The following is a 12,703-nucleotide window of genomic DNA, read 5'->3' as shown; positions in this document are numbered from 1 at the left end:
ACCCATTTTGTCTAAATTTAATTGAAATCTATTTTTAACGTACTACAATAAATATATAGAAAACAACCTATTACAATCAAGCCTTGTATAACTAGTGAATAATTATATTATATAATTATTTTCCTTTGAACCTCAGGGAAATAAGTAAATATCCTTTCTATATTGTTAATAGTTAAAATTTTGTGGATTTTGTTCATAATTATTACTGTTATAATTTCTGTTTAATATCCAATTAGCCACATTAACTTAACTTTTTTATTAATTTTATTTTAAACTAAGTACGTTATTTCTTTCAGTGCATTGCGCATGGTGGAGTTGTTGTTGTTGTGTCTGCTGCAAATCTTCGGGGCAGGTTTCTGTAGGTTCGGTAGAGGTTCCCTCCCATATCAGTCAGGCCCCAAGTACGTCACTCAGTCAGTCGAAATGCGAATGAATGTCCGTCTGTCTGTCCGTCTGTCTGTCTTTTGCACATGCAATGGCTTTGGTCTCGCCTCCTGGCTGTGTCCAGGATCAGCATGCGATGCTCAGATATATACAGATATACCTGCAGCTTCACCTGTGTAACCCTCTCCTCCCCCATTTCATACTCCACCCAATGAATTGCGAATCAGAAATGCCAGAATTGAAATCGCATTTTAAATCATTCTGCGCTTTTTTTCTCCTTTTTTTTTGTTGGCTGGCCGAGTGCACATGATTCACAGTCACAATCGCCTCAAATCTCGAATAACAAATCGCATAATTACGGGGCAGCGGCTGTCCGACTCCAAGTGCGACTCCAACTGGAACTCCAAGTCCAACTGGGACTCCGAGTCCAACTCCGAGTCCAACTCGATAGCTGTCCCTGGGCGAATGTTGTGCGATGGGCGCAGATATGAAATATTTTAGCTAAATGGCAGCCAAGGAAATAAAAATGTGGGATTGAAGCGTATAAATCAGCGACGTTGCTGCTGAAGAGAGATGCAGATGGAAGAGGAGATGAAAGAGGAAGCAGAAGCAGAAGAAGATGAAGTCCAATCCTCTCTTCACTCATTAATATGTGCATATGTGTGGATGTATGTGTATATGGTGAATGTGAAGCATAAAATCAACCCGAGGCGATAAATTGAAACGATTTTGCAGTGAACACGCAATTAGTTCTAGTCTCTCTCTCTCTCCATTTGAGACATGTTAACAACAACAACAACCGCAAAACAGCAACAACTTGCAAAAAATTGAACATAAAATTGCAGATTGAACATTTGAAAAATCGCTTTGATTTCTTGCCTCAACAAATGTTGCAAGTATGCAAAGTGGCTTTGGTTGTGGCATGTGGCAAGTTGATGGTTGCTTGTACCTCATAAGTGTGGCTAATGACACAGGAAATGTTTATTGGAATCAATAACTACATATACCCACTCTATGATTAACTAAATTGATAAATTTAACCTTCATTGATAAATCCTGAAATTATTTACAATTGTTTAGTAAAAATACTATTTGTACATTTTAATAAGAAATAAACAAGAAAACAAATTCTGAAATGTTATTTTTGTATTTATTCATCATTGAATAAAATCAATTCAAGTATTAAAATTCACTTCTAATATTAAATAATACGATTATAGTAAACAATTAAAAATAATATATATTTTTAAATCGATAAATAAAAGTGTAGATAAAAAAGAGAACTTAAAAAAACCCTTTGAATTAGCTTTAAAAAAGTCCATTCAATTTTACAAACCAGAGGTGTTCCAGAAATACAAACTAGCCGAATATCAACTAAAAAAATCTTTGTATACAATCGCTTTATTTGAATTGTAACGGAAAACTATTTCGAACATAGATGAACTGCACTCAATTCTTTTACTCAATTCGCACTCAACCAAACACGCTTTACATTCGAATTGCGAATTCGATATCGACATTGCGCTCTCAGCATTTCTGAGTCAGTAACGCTCACTCTCTCACGTGCTCTCCCTCGTGCACTTCGAATTTCGCAGTGGCCATCAGCTGTTGAGAGCGAAATGACGCGCGTTGACGAAAAGTGTGCTGTGAAGTGAATTACTTGAAGTAAACGCTAATTATATTAATTAAATTATTGCGCAAATCAAAAGCGAGCGATAAGAAGTAATAGGACAAACTTCAACTCTTGTCAGTGCAGTATTTTTAGCATTGCACATTGCGGTAAGCAACACTAACACACACAAACACACATTTGTGAATATCCACATAAATGCACAATTTAGCTGTAAGTTTAATTAAGCATTGTACCACAACGCAGCACAACTCATAGTTGCAGCTCTTCCACATATGTTAAATATCCTTTCTGTTAATATTATTAATTTATTGTTTTCAAACGCTTGTTGCAATCGCGGCGTGTTGCCGAAAAGACGCCACTCAAAAACAGCTGTTCCTTGTGCTTGGCTCAATTTTCGATGTGAGAGCGCAAAGGCGCTTTGCGCTCAGAGAGCGACCTGACTTTCGAAGTTGAATGAGCACAATTTTTTGTTTCAATGAGAATTCGAATTTCGAAACGTTTCGTTTGCTCTCATTTGCCAAGCGCATTGAGTTTGATTTAAATGGCCGTTACAAGTACATTGTATATGTATATTGAATTAAACATGCGTTTGAGAACGGATTTTTATTTAATTTTTAAGAAATCATTTGTAAAATAAAGTATTAGAAATATTCATTATTAATATTATATTGGGAGCAAATACTTATCAAATTTATAAAAAGAGTTTTCTTGCAACGTTTTTTTTTTTTTTATTATTATTTTTTCATTGCAATCAAAAAAAATATTTAATGTTTAAAATTTTATGTAGTCTTGCAAAATGTTCTTCTTAAAACAAACATAAATTTCGTATAATAAAGTAATAATGAATGATAAATCTGTACATGACATTGCTTTTGAATATTTCCCATTTCCGAATACAACAGAAACCCGTTTTGTTGCTGTTTTATTTCAGCTTCCTCTTCTTCTGAAGGGCGGAGCAGAAATTTTGTGCTTAGAAACGACTCAACTCTTCCAACATTCGCACAGCGAGCATCTCGAAACAAGCTGTTTTCATCTCGCTTGCTCAAACGCGCGAGCATCCATTCATCCGCCTGTCAATCAATCACCTGTCAACTTAGCCACGCTCACTGGTCCAACAACACTTACAAACACATACATGCACGCAGCAGCTACACATACAATATACAAACGCAAACACAATTCGAACTGAGTGCTGCAGAGCAATGGCAGTTCGAATAACAGGCAACCATCGCTGATTGTCTCATTCGAATTGGATTTTTAGTGTTGTTGCTTTCGTAAATTGATCATTGGAAGTGATTTTTATAGTGTGAGGAATTTAGATTTTTGGTTATAGTTTCGAAAATTTGAAATTTTTCTTTATGTTATTAATAAATAAATACATCAATGCGAGAATAAAGAAGATATTTTCCGTACCTCTCAATTTTATCTTCGATTATATAATAGCCAAGTTTGCGTTGAGAAGTTAGAATAAAATATATAATAATACCCGTTACTTAAAAAATAAGTAAAAGGGTATATTGAGTTCGTTGGAATGTATGTAACAGGGAGAAGGAGGCTTCTCCGACCCCTTATAGTATATTTATTCTTGATCAGCATCAACAGCCGAGTCGATATAGCCACGTGTGTCTGTCCGTCCGTGTGAACAAAAGGATCTCATAGACTATAAAAGGCAGAGTTACCAAATTTAGAACACATATTTCCACAAATCGTGAAAAATTACCACACCCATAGTTTTTGAGATAGTACAGTTTTTATGGTAACTAAAGTTATCTAGTAATATTTTCTATGATCCCACTGAATCGCATCAAGATCGGACAAATAGATCGGCAGTTATGGCGATTTAATGTTTTCAAAGTAATACAAGTAATTTCTTTAAAGTACTTTTATGTATATTGAAATAAGTAACGAGTATCTTTTGAATGGTATCTCGACTATAGCTTTTTCCACTTGTTTTTAATCTTATAATATGTATATATATATCTTAATTTTTTTGTAAACAAAGAAGCATTTTTACTTATGGTAAAAACTAACTGAATTCGCTATAAAAGTTCTGTAGTTGTCTTAAATTACTATCGCTATCTGCATTTGCAAGCGTTTTATTTTGAAATATTTATCAATTTTATGAGTCTGATAAACAAATCATAATATTTATTTACTTTTATCATATTGACACGCAACAATTGGTAATAAAAAAAAAGTGGAAATGAAAATGTTGGTATAAGGACATTTGGTGTTTTCCCAAATCTCATTTGAACAATTTTGCAATTTTAATCAGGTTTATCTTTATGTGATGGGCCATGAGTTTGGCACGACCCTCAAGCTCCCCATGCAACCAACTTCTCTTACTGCTCATTCTCCTGCTGTGTCCTCTGTTGGATTGTTGTTGATGCCACAGCCGTTGCTTGGCTGTCATAAATCTATCAAGTTTAATGGCCGCCTCAGCGCTGCACATAATTTTATGTATTTTATGCTGCAAATGGTAGCCAAAACGCACACAAACACAAATCAGCAGGCAACAACCCTCGGCAGTACCACCCAACCGCCCAACCGCCTAACCACTTGGCCTAGCAACTCACTGAATCACCCACCGCCCCTCTCACGGAGTCTGAGACGTAGCGCACGAATTTCACGCACATCTCAGAAGACTCACAAATTTCATAAAGTGGCAATTCAATCAATCAATTCTGACAGCCAACCACCGGGTCTTTCTAACTGTAAATGTGGGTGGGAGCTCTACCCCCCGTCTCGCTCTAGTTTTTGCCCATTTTACCGTTATGCTCACGTACACAATCACACAATTCAACTGATTTTGCCGGGGCCAGAAAACAAAAAAAGAAACCAAATTGTGCATAAATTTTGTTGACCCACCGACAAAACTCAACCACCCAAACCACCCCTACGTGTAGCAGTCAGTCTGTCAGTCGAGAAGTTCAGGAGTCCTGTATCCTGCCATTTGGCAGTTTAAATATTTTTTAATTGCCTTTCGTGGCCCTCAAGAAAATGCCGAAAAAGCCTAAATTCGGCCATTAGCACAACCCACTTCACCCCACCCCAAAGCAGACACTACCACCCCTTTTTTGTGACCATCACGAATTTTCTTTTTGTTTTCTGTTATTATCCTTATTTATTTGTGTTTCGCTTCTGTTTCATTGCCTTTTCTGAGGGTTTTCAATAAATTTTCAAAAAGACGCCCAAGAAACTGCTAGACAAAAGGTGTTGAAATAGAAATACGGCAAATAGAATGGACAAAGGATAAACAAGAAGAATGAGAAAAGGCAAAAAACGATGAAAGTAAAGTCAGAGTGAAATAGGTGTAGGCTTAGTCAAATGAAAGACTAAAATGATGCAGAAATTTGTAGGGAATTGTCCTAACAATTTCATAAATTAAAAAAGTATTTTAGATCGAACTTAGGAATTTTCCTTTTAGTAAAAATATTTGCTTGTTTCTTTTAAATTGATTATAAAGAAATTCAAATGAACATATAATCATTAAAAAATCCTTGAAATCTCGAATTGTTTTCATCTTTCATTATGATACTCTATATAAGGACATTGAACATTTTTTCGGGACAATAAAAATTAACACATCTCTCAATAATTCGCGGGCCTGACATATAATTGGTGCCACCCATTGAGTGAAATGTTATATTTTAATTTTATATATTTTAAGTACAGCTTTTATTATTTTTAAATCAAATATGCATGAAAATAAAGCAGTAGAAAATATATATATTTTAGTCTTTATACAATGCTCCGAATCTTCTGATATCTCGTAACTAAGAATTGAAACCTTTATACTTATATAATTATAAATATTTAAACCTTTTGCTTAATTTTCTTACATTTTTGGGTTTCGCCAAGTTCAATTTGTTAACACTTTTCAAAACTGATTTTGCTCTACATTAAACTCTTCCTAAAATCTAGACAAGTACTACCTATAAAAATAAATTATCTTTCTCTCTCGATTGATTGAAAGATTTTCGTTTTTGGAAAATGGTTGAAAAAGGTTGTCTAAAACTTTATGACAGATATAAACTTGGTTAAGGCCATTTGAGCAGAAAATCAATAGTTTTAAGTCCTCAGCAATTGGCTGAGCCAATTGACTGAAACAGGTGTCCCTACAGAAAAGAGGAGAGCAGAGAGAGGCAAGAGCCAAAAAGTTGTGGTAGCCAATTTGTTAGCCAAATAGAATGGAGGCTTATTAAAATAGATTGTGGGAATTAAGCGGCAAAGTAAATGAACAGGCGAAGTGAGTTGAATGAGGTAAGCAAGTGAGTTCTTGGAGGGGAAAAGAGGATGGAGGAGAGGCAATTACTAAATGATTGAATGGTAATTTCAGTAGAAAAGTTGTTGCCGCCCTTTTGTTTTGCTTTTTTCGGGAGGGAAACCAGTTTATGCCAGGCATAAATTCCCATTATTTATGGGGCAGTAACTGTTTGTGATATTTTATTTCGCGCAAGGATAGCGAGGATAATTTGCACCCAGGCGCACCCAACTTAACAAAGAAAAAGCGTCGTGAATGTTTGGAATTAATTGCAGAGCATCCCCCACTTCCCATTCCCCTCCCTTTCCCTACGAGCATTGGAAATGGAAATCACAAAACAGGAAAAAAATGTTTTAATTAATAAATTGAATGTGTGCGAAAATTGAAAGGATTTTAGCTGGATGCTGAATGCCTCACCTCGCTGTGATCCACAAATGTTGTTGTTCGACTTCTGGTTGTTATTATTGCTGTTGTTGTTGTTGTTGTTGGAGCATTCATCTTGGGCTCTCATTTGCAGGCCATGCTCATTTTGTATGCAAATGATTTATGCCAAAAAGTGCTTGGCAGCCAACAAAACTGGATTAGATTGTGCCACAGCCGAGAATCATTCCCTAAAAACCCACACTTCCAACTCCCAACTCCCTCTCCCAATCCCTATGCCGAACCACAAGCTCCGACATCAACATCAAGCGACCTCCACCTCCACCTACCGCCCTTTTCCCACCCACCCCGCCAAATGAGCGGCCATTGCCTGAAACTTTGGGCTCGCCTACGACCTCACTTTAGAGGGCGACGGAGAGAGGGAGGGGGAAGAGTTGGGACTGGGATACGACTGGCGAGAAGCTTTTTAAAATATTTACTTAACATCCTATTATCCCTGGAACGCAATGTGACGCGGACTGAAGCGACCCTCGCTCTGTTCGCTTGTTGTATCAACATTAAAACGATAAACTTGCAACACACACAGCGAGCGAGAAAGAGAGAGCGAGACAGAGACAGCGACAGGACAGCGCTAAAAAAAAATGCAAAAGGACAAAGGACGAAGGACACGTCTTGTCTGTCACACCAAAATGTCACCGCGGGGTGAAATACTGGCAAGACAAAAATGCAAACACCAACAACACTCGCAAAACAAAAATAACTGACAGCAGCATGACTATAAAACATACCCTGTAATTTGAAAATACTTAAAAAATTGTCTGACGCGAATGTATTACGTAGTTCCAAGTCTAATAAGCCAGAATTTATAATATAGATTTTCAGTAGATTAGGAAGCTAAAAAGCCCAGATATTTGGCAACTATAAGACAGAGTAGAATAGCTTGTGATTAGAAAAATTGAGGAAATCTTTAACAAACATTTAAACTATGTTTAAGGGCTAAAACTCCAAAGCTTCCAGACTATAGTGAGAATGAGAATGTTAATTTCGACTTAAGCACATTTCGCTTGATATTGTTAAACGTAATAATATATACATTATAGCGAGTTATAATGGAATGACTTAGCTTATTGATAACATCTTTTAAAATAAATTAAATTTTTCTTTTAATAATGTCTTAGTAATAATAATTTTTAAAACTTTTAAGCTTTCTTTAAGTTTTATAACAGACTCGAATAGGCAAACCATTGTCGGAATTTCACTTGATCTTTTCCAAGAAAAATTTTAGTATCCCTTAGAAAACATAAAATATATAAATATTCAGCCAATATTATTGACTATCTCTAAGAAAATTTAACCTAACCTAAGTTTTTGTATAGTCAATTTAAGTCAAAATTTTTAAAACTTCACTTAAATGTTTTTATAAATGTTTATTTAAATGCAAGCATTTGAGCCAATCCTCAGATTTACAGGGTATATTCGAGCAACCACGAAGAACAGCAACAGAAATGTAAAAACAAAGAACAGATAGAAAAAAAATCCCTAAACAAAACGTGAAACAAAAGCGCGTGCGAGGGACGCTGACAATGCGCAGTGTGAGAGTGTGAGCAGGACAGCAACATAGGGCGAATGAGGCAGAGCGGGAGGGCAAACAACAAACAGTAGCAAGAGCGGATGAGTGAGTGTGAGAGAGAGATGGAGGGAAAGAGAGAGAGTGAGTGCGAGAGAGGAAATATGCCAAGCGTGTGAGTGATTTATGGCTCGGCAAGTGACGAGGACGAACCAGAATTCTTCAGGATAATGCCGACATAACGAGATTGTTTTATGTACACATTTTGCACGACGAGTCCTTATTGTGTTGTTGTTGTTGTTCCCGATGTTGTTGGTGCCGAGTCGGGGCCAGGACAACACAGGACGAGCCTCGACTCGACGCGACTCGACTGGGATCCGCAGTGTGTACACATAATGACACTTTCCGCTGCCAACAAATGGGGGCGAGATATACGGGCACACACACACACACACACACACGCGTACATAGAGGTTGTTATCTGCTTATGTATATGCTATTTATCCTGTGTGTGTGTTTGCCTGCGCTTATGCCCAGAGGACCTTCAATCAAACCCCGTAATCCTTATTCAGTGCGTTAATGAGCTTCACATTAATTTGTCACGTAAAATGGCAACTCTGGCACCTGGCATTCCACGTTTGCCTTTGTCCTGACATTCGTTGAAGGGCCTTGAAATGATTTTCCAACCAAATCTTTACTTAAGTCAACAGCAAACTTAACACAAATCTCGAATTTAAATGAAATAAAATAAGTATAAAATAAGTATAATAATTATATGATCTTGATTTCTTAAGCTCTTATAAATCACTCAAGTTGTTTTCAATGATAACAAATTTTCTCTGTACAAATAATTTAATAATTCTTTTGTTGTGGTTCAACTGCAGATGTTATAATATCTTATGTAGAACAGTGTAAGTAAACTAGTTCCATACGGTTAACTTACCTTATATTTGAGGAATAGAATATTAAATTTGTTTTGTGGGTTAGCTTAAAAGTGGTAATATTTGCATTGCTTATAATGAAATTTGACATGCAGCCTTCTGACGTTATATTATTTAATATTTGTCGGATTCCATTTGTGCTCGAAGAACATCAAAATTATAGAAATATGAAACTATATGTATATTTGGATCAACAGCTTTCCATCGTAATCAGAATTAGATAGTAACAATTCCACTCACAAAGTTCATTTGTTAAGTGCACAATGTGCGAGTTCTTCTTGCCAATTATAATCTCAAAGAGAGCGAGACAAAACAGTGTGACAGAAAGAGAATAGAAGAAAAAGAGAAATGATTCATGCTGTAGAGTTCTGTTTTGCCGGTCTGCCCAGGGTCCTGAGTGTGTGATATATTCTTAATAATTTCTAATTCCAGCTAAAAATAATTCTAAACATTAAGTAGAAATTATTTGGAAAAGTTTTACCGAAAAATTTACAACTAAACGGCGCACAACGAGGCAACAACAACAAGAACAACAATTCCACTTGAGGGTGGTGCAAACTTCCCCCTTTTCACTGCCTTTGCAGACTGACGTCGATACAAACAAATTCTCATTAATGGGGCACAAAAGTCGGAAACGAGAGTTACCCAAAATGGTACCCAAAGCGATGCCAAAAGGAAAGCGCCAAGCGTTTTTCCGAGCATGTAAATGAGTCGGCGTTTTGGGTTATGACTCGCATAGGGGTAGGGGGAAGGGAAACCGAGGGAAGGGGGCACAAAATATGATTTTGACAGAAAACAACAAAACAAAATCCATAATTCAGGATAAAACATAATTCCACAGCAGCAAAGGCAACGGGAAAGGGGCAGGGGGTGGGGAAAGGGCAACCCACACAGATGCACAAGCAGAAGAAAATAGAGGATGAAAAAAATAAAAATGAAAGAAAAACATGAATAACGGTACAACGGCGTTGGCAAATGAGCAAGAGTAAGGAAGAGAGAAAGCGAGAAGCAGTTACAGTTATTTATTAAATCCCTTTACGCATTTTCATAATAATTTTACAAAATATTTTTAATGGGTGGGGGATGAGATGGAAAGGAGGGGCCGGAGTTGGTAGGACGAGTAACGGCAACGACGCCTGCCATCGTGTGATTCATGTCAGTTTCCCCTAACCGTCTGTCTGTCTCCCTCTGAATTTGTTTGTGTGTGTGTGTGTGTGTATGATTAAACATTTATGCATAAGGAGCACAACAACAACGTTCAGCACTCATCATAAACAGGACAAACGAGCGTGAATTTAATCCCTTTTGGCACGAAAAAATCATAATTTTCTTGCCGAAATTCAACACCAAAAAACAAAAAAAAGACAAACAAAAACGAGCTTACAAAAAAAAAAACAATAACAAAATAGTACACGATATTGGGAAGCAAATTGAAATAAACTTTTTCGGTTAACATGACTAGGGAATGTCCTGTATAATATTAAAATAAAAATGAATAATGATTCAGAGCAAGAACTGCGGATAAGAAAGCTTACAGAAAACATAAATAATTATCTGATTAACTAAAGCTATAGGTTGTGTCAAAATTGAATGGAATTTTTGAAAAGTTCACTTTGACTTGACAAAGTTCTTCTTGATGAAAATCTTATAAATATGAAGATAACATGTAGTAAAGATAACATGTAAATTATTTTCGAGAAAATAAAGTTTTTAGATTTTTATCTATTTATTTATTAATACTCAACTAAAAGCAGTTGGCAATGTAAAATATTAAGATAAAAACTAAGACTAAAAATTATATAATGAACTAACAATTAAAATTAATATTAAATTGAATTATGAACTGAAATGAGAATAAGAATTATAATTACGTCTGGGGTATACAAAAATTATAATGATCCAACATTTTTTGCACGGAAAACCCAATCAAATGGTCTGTCAATCCAACAAAGTCAATTATTTAATGTGTAAAGTTTATTTTGAATTGGGATTCAGCATTGTGAAAATTCATTGGTAGATTTGCGAAAAGTTAGTAAATAATTTATTTCTAATAATTGTAATTTAGTTTTGAGTAAAAAAAGTATTTTGCAACCATTAAAGAAAAAACCCTTAAAACTAAAAATGAAACTGTATAAGGTATTATAACTGAGGGGGAAACTATATACAGCTCAAAGATCCTACAGGCTAACAATATTACTATATTGATTTTATAATAAAAAAAATTATTGCTTATAAATTTTAAAATTGATTCATTACCATTTTGAAAAATGTTTAAGTTCGCAAACCATTTATTTCTTTGTCGATCATGTGAAATTTTTTTGTAAGCATTATCATTTTAATATTAAAGAAATGTTACAAAATATATTATCAAAAGAATCGCACTGATCTTAAAAATCGTATTATATTATAGATCCTAAAACTCCAAATTAAAAGTGTCAAAGGCATCATAAAATTCTCATAGACCCCAAGTGTGACATCGAAAGTAGCGCAATGCGAGACGAAAGCGCTGAGCAGAAGGTGGAGTTAAAATGAAAATGACAGCACGAAAAATAATTCTAATCTCCTCATGAATATTCCTTTTGCATTTTCATTTTGCAAAGAGCGTCAGGGCAGCGTAAAGCATCAACAAAAAGGACAGCAGAGACAACAGCAATGGAAAGACTGCGAAAAGGGAGAGGAGGGAGAAATGGGAGAATAGCGTAAGCTAAAGAAATACGACGGCGTCATGGAGGCAGGTTCTGAGCTAAGTACTACAATGGAACTTTGGCAAATGGCTGAGAGCGGAGACCCGTTAGTTATTTCATTTTATTCGCTGTCCGGAGACACTTCGTCCTTGTCCCGTAACTGGTCCTCGGTCTCGTCCTGGTCACTGCTGATGGGCACAAGTCGTTCAAGTGCCCAGTCCAGCCTCGTCCTCGTCCCCGTCCTCATCATTGTTGTTGTTGCTGTTGGTTGTTGTTTGCTTGCCATTTCCATTTCCATCGAAATTATAAACTTGGCTGGTAAAGAAGGTTAAGTGATAAATTAACGCCGCTGCCGCCGCTTGGCCCCGTTGGCCAGCACATCCAATTGGAATTGGGCCTGGCTTTGAGTTTGCTTTTGGCTTTGGCTTTGTGAACGGGACAAAATGTGAATGCTTTATGCACGAGTGGACCTTTTAGTTTATTGTTATTTTAAAGCAGCAGCCCGAATCCTGCAACAGCATCAGAATAATTAAGAAAAGTGAACAGCTTTTGCCTATGGCATTTGATGGTTCTGCCAGTTTGGCCAATGAAGCTGAACCATCCCTCTCTCCCTTGATCTTTTCGTGAACTTTAGAAGCGATGAACAGCTTGTCCTTCAATTCAACACAACCCTAGCGACAAGCTATGGAACAATTTTAATAAAAGTTATATCTTTTATGTTAGAAAATCTGTGACATACAGACGTGTTCTACAAATCTCTAACAGCGCCAAAGCAACCCAATAGCAAATGAAAACAATCAAGCATTGCTATCAAATGTCTTAAATATTGTTGAGAGATTTGAAAAAAAA

General features: G+C 36.1%; 1 protein-coding gene across 1 annotated transcript in view; it reads left to right on the top strand.

The window, feature by feature from the left end:
• The first annotated feature begins 1,985 nt into the window (after positions 1 to 1,985).
• LOC117780965 (zinc finger protein 709) overlaps positions 1,986 to 12,703 on the top strand; it is a 50,538-nt gene continuing 39,820 nt past the window's right edge. The window contains 1 exon segment of the mRNA XM_034617666.1: positions 1,986 to 2,163. The gene's annotated coding sequence lies outside the window, so the exon portion shown is untranslated.

This window comes from Drosophila innubila (assembly GCF_004354385.1).
Source record: "Drosophila innubila isolate TH190305 chromosome 2L unlocalized genomic scaffold, UK_Dinn_1.0 4_B_2L, whole genome shotgun sequence".
NCBI classification, from domain to species: domain Eukaryota; kingdom Metazoa; phylum Arthropoda; class Insecta; order Diptera; family Drosophilidae; genus Drosophila; species Drosophila innubila.
The sequence above is the reverse complement of the archived record's forward strand: the minus strand, read 5'-3'. Positions and strand labels throughout refer to the sequence as shown.